Source organism: Corylus avellana, chromosome 2 (assembly GCF_965113065.1).
Source record: "Corylus avellana chromosome 2, dhCorAvel1.hap1.2, whole genome shotgun sequence".
NCBI classification, from domain to species: Eukaryota; Viridiplantae; Streptophyta; class Magnoliopsida; order Fagales; family Betulaceae; genus Corylus; species Corylus avellana.
The window spans coordinates 26,595,807-26,601,077 of NC_142491.1; positions in this window are offsets into that span (position 1 = coordinate 26,595,807).

The following is a 5,271-nucleotide window of genomic DNA, read 5'->3' on the forward strand; positions in this document are numbered from 1 at the left end:
TTTATTTCTTTTTCATAATATCAATTCAGTGACAAGTTGATATTTTTAATTAATTCTAAATAAAATCACAATCCTCATGGGAACGATCTCGTACTTGCTGCACTATACTATTGTTTTGATCTTGTGCACTTGCGAGTTAAAACGTACTAAATATTATCTATTGATTTAGGTAGTATTCAGCACAATAGCAGTAGAATAAGAAAGATAGGAATCGAAAAATTCAACGACATAGAATTGTTATGAGTGCACTTGTGACTGTTGTGTCACACATTGAGAAAATATAAAAGAAAAGAGTGCTTAATATACCAAAGTGGACATTAGCCTATTAGCTTAGGCTTTGGGGCTAGGGTTGTGTTCAATTATGTATATTAATATACTATTGATAAAAACTCCATAACCGCTTTAATCTCTCAACAAATGTTATCAGAGCCATGGTTACCTTCTTGGGACGAGTGTCTAGACGCGTCGGGTTTAAAGTTGTCTCCATCCGCAACTCTTGACGTGAGACATGATGTACAAATTTAATTGTACTCGCAAGCGCACGAGTCGTGTGCAATATAGCGTGTGTGGAAGTGTGAGGTCGATCCACAGGGAATTGTGTTGTGAAAACTAATTCTTATCTAAACTAATCTTATTTTAACCTAGTTCCGAATTTCATGATTTTTGTCGTGCTAAAACAAAACATAAACTAAAGAAAATGATTAAATAAAATGGTAAAGAACACTAAGGTTTCAGAATCCACATCGCTAAATCTTAACTCTATATTCTCATATTTGTTCATACAATCGACAAACTATTGTGCTCAAACTGTTGTTCGATGTTTTACAAATATCAAGTTTAAATCATTCAATGAATCCACCCATTTTACAAATCACAACAATTATCCGAATTGAAATTAAATCATCCTATGTATCCGTTTGGTTAACGAATCACAACGGATATCCAATTTCAATCGAATGAATTGATGTATCTGAAGGATGAAACACATTAAATATCCAACTTCAACAATGATAGTTCATCACATTCAATTAAAAGATATAAATCAACCAATTGAATGAAAATCTACAACATTCTTATTCGAAGTCAAAATTGTATAAACAAAATACGAGAATACATGAGTTTGTCAATGACGAAGCTTCATCTTCAACCTTAGTTGAAAGATTTAGCCTCTCATGATAACAATAACAACCAAAAATTGAATTGTCATCATCGAAAGAATAAAACTTACAATGGAAAACAAAGCAAAAGCTTCCCCACGGCAATACGTCGTAATTCAGCTTAAAACAGCCTCCCCCAATTGTGAGGCTTAGAGGTCTATTTATATGGCTTAGGAGAGCCCTAGAAGCCCTAGTAATCCTAGGAATTTCGGAGATTTAAGTCCAAGCCCAATTAGGATAAAGAAAACCTAAGCCCAAATCGAAATAGGATTCGCCCAGAATTGCGGTCCTATCTTGCGGCGTGATTTTGGCCTTGTGACACTTCGAATTGGGAAAATTCTATTTCACAATGAATTGTAGTAGTTTGAGTTATCTTTCCAATGCCGCTTGAATCACCTCAATCGAATATCTGAGATGAAAGTTATGGTCAAAATACCGAGACGTATTCAGAATCCAATTTTGCATCCAATCCGATTTGACTTCAAATTGAGAAATTCCGAATTAATCCTTTCCTTTATTTGATTAAACTTTAACCATGATTGGTTAAACTTAACCATATCCTCTAGGTCTTCCCAATTTGCCCCTTTAAGCTTGGAATTTTTCCAGAAACGCTTTCTTTTCTTCCAAAAGCCTATAAAACAAAGAAAATACAAAAATGCAGTAAAATGACCTAATTAACCAAAACCAAATGATTAAAACATGCAAGTTAAGGGCTGAAAATATAAATATTTTAGCACTTATCAAGACACTCTTGGAAATGTAAAAAGACTCACAAGCGAAGGGAAGTTGGATCAATGTGAAAAGACTCAGAGCACTCATAGCAGCCTCTTCAAATCCACTTTTTGGTTAAATTGGCTCACCAATTTAACCAAAATGGCTTAAATGTATACTTTTCAGCTTCACCATTATAACAAAAAAATTTGGTGAGGTGAGCAGTACTCACCAAACTTAAAATTTACTATTCACTCACCTATTCATTAAACAAATATATTTTCTCTCTCTCTCTCCCTTTTTGCTTTTCATTTCTCTCTCCTTTTTTTTTCTTTTTTTTTTTTTTTTTGTTTTTGTTTTTTTACAACCTCTCTCCCCTCTTCAATGAAATCAAAGTATATATTCTCTCTCTCCCTCTCCATACGAAAAATCCCTATTTTTTTTTTAATTTTTAAATTTCCAGAACTAATATGGGAGTGGAAATTAATAACCCGACGTGTAACAATCCAAAATCAATCATGAAAACATTATCTTCTTCCAATAGAGATTAAAACTAAGAAAATAAGGGAAATATTACAAAATTTTAAAAATATTACCATTAAAATAAGACAAATATTCTTAAAATAGACCATTAGGAAAATACAAACATTCAAAAATATAAAAGTTAGAGAAAGAATAAACAAATCATTGAAAAATAATATTTAAATGAAATAATGAAAGTTGATTGTTAAAGTAGTGAGGCTGCTATGAGTGATCTAAAAATGTGAGTTGTCAAAATAACCAAAAGTATACTTTTGGTTATTTTGGTGAGTAAAATTTGGTGAGGCTGCTAGGAATGCTCTTACAAGTGAGCGAGAGATTGTTGTGAGTGCACTTATAAGTGTTGTGTCCCACATTGAGAAAATATAAAAGAAAATAGTGCTTAATATACTTAAGTGGACCTTAGCCCATTAACTTAGGCTCTTGAACTAGAGTTGTGTTCAATTATATACATTAATGTACTCTTGATAAAAACTCTATAACGGCTTTAATCTCCCAACATATGAAGGACATGTCATTAATTAAACCAATAGTTAAATTTAACTCTTAAAGAAAACACAGAAAATTAATTCAAGAAAAATTTTTGGTCAAATGAAAAATATTTTCCTCTAAAAAATACAAAAAATATTTTATGAAAATCATTTTATGCTGAAACAAATGGAGCCTTAATGCAATCCATTACACCATGATCTCATCTTCATCAAGATGGATGACCATTCTCAATTCTAAATTTTCCATTTTTCTAAATTTATGTGAAGTGTCAAAGGCCTGGTTAGAGTGTGTAAGCGTTGGGTCAATGGGCCCAACTACGGTCCATGAATCGGTAGGGCTTAGGTTCTGTATCGCAAATACCACTGCTTGCTCGCAGGCTATTTTAAATTACACAATTTTGCTACCTATTTCTAAGCTTATTTTATTTTATTTTAATGGTAATTTACTAACTTTAGATTGCATAAATAGGTCAAGTCATGAGTACCTAATTAACCCAAATTGAATGCTTTTATTTATTTGTTTATTTTTTGCTCTCGGTGCGGTGCTCCGGGGTTTTGCTGTAAAAACACTCTAAACCAAAAGGCGTGTTGGAGATCTCGATTTCATATACAAAAAGTATGATTTTAATCTAAATCACAAAAAATGAATTGTTTAGAATTGCAATTTTTAAAAAAGTGTGATTGTAGGTAATGAGGTTCCTTTTTGAAAACGCACAATTTTAAAAATTTATCTACGTTTTTAAAAATTACATTTTTAAATCGCACATTTTAAAAAATATCTCATATACATATATATATATATATATATATATATAAAAAAAAAAAAAAAATGGCCGGGACTTAAAAATGATGTATAGGACGACCCGCAAAAAATAAGTATTTTTTCCTTGCAACTTTCCAAGTTGAATAGTAAGTCATAAGCATTTGGTTACACACGTGTCAACACTTTGATGCTAAGTCATAAGCATTTGGCAAGCCTGCACCGACACAAGTCATTCCCAACTTTCCAAGGGACAAAGACAAATTGGTTACGCACGTGTGGATGCCTCTCTTTTTTTGACCTTTTAGCAAAATATTTAATTTAGCCCTTAATTAGCACATATTCGATTTTTTTTTTTAACCCCACAACGAAACCTAATCATTTGTTGGCTTTTGAGGAACATGGATGAAATTAAGTTCTGACAACGATTTTTTTTTTTTGGGACATGAAGTCGGATTCTTATAAATGAGTAATGCTATAAGTCTTTTTAGAGTTTTCTTTGAGTTATTTTAAATGTGATGTGGCTTTTAAAATTACTAATATATCAAAAGCTAATAAATCACATATCAAATTCAACGGTAATTTTAAAAGCCACATCACATTTTGGATGACTCTAAGAAGACTTATAGCATTACTCCTTATAAATTTATCATTGAGTTTATATGGGTTTCAAAAAGATAAATGTTATAGTATAATAAAAAGATTATTTTTGGCCTATAAAAGTCTTAGGTGGCAAGAGATCATAGGTCACATTGACAGTTGCTATGGCCTCATCCACTAATGACCCTGTGACCTTTTGCTACTTAGGACTTTTATGGACTAAAAATAGTCTTTTTATTATACTATAGCATATCTATTTCAAAAATTTAGTGGTGAATTTGCAAGAATCAGATGAGAGGACGAATGGAAAGAAAAATAATAATTTCTCATGACTATTTGGCTCTTAGGAGGGACCAAGTAGTACCATTCATATATATATATACACTATGGGTATTAAATTTGCTACCTAAAAATGGGTATCAATATGATGTGTAGTTTATTCATTGATACTCGTAGCTTTTTCTTTTATATATATAAAAGACTAGTGAAAACACAAAAATAATATCATAAGAATAGGTAACATTCCTCTAATGCAGGGAAATGTCCAAAAGAGGTGGTGGAGGCAATAGAAATTGTTCAAAAAAATGTAGGAAGATGGATGCACGAGACTCAAGTAAAAGTCTAACGCGTAGAGTGCATCACATTGATCCTTTACTTTTAGAGGTTGTTTTTCATTGGCTTGAAAAAAAAGGGTGTCTATTGAAGCAAGATTTGATTGATGTGTGAAAAATGTAAGAATATTTTATATGAAATATAAAAAAAATTTAGTTTTATAGTTATTATTTTATTTAAATATTAGTAAAATGTAATTAATGTGATATAAAAAAGTAAGAATTTTATAATTGAATTTGAGATAAATAGTATGAGTCAATTGACAAACAACCCCTTAAACTTTCTCTCTCTCTTTTGACATTTGAACCCACAAACGCATTAAAAAAAAAAAAGGGATAACTTCACTTAGGCCTCTTAAATTACTATCCGATTTGAGAAATTCCCCAACTTCAAAACCTCT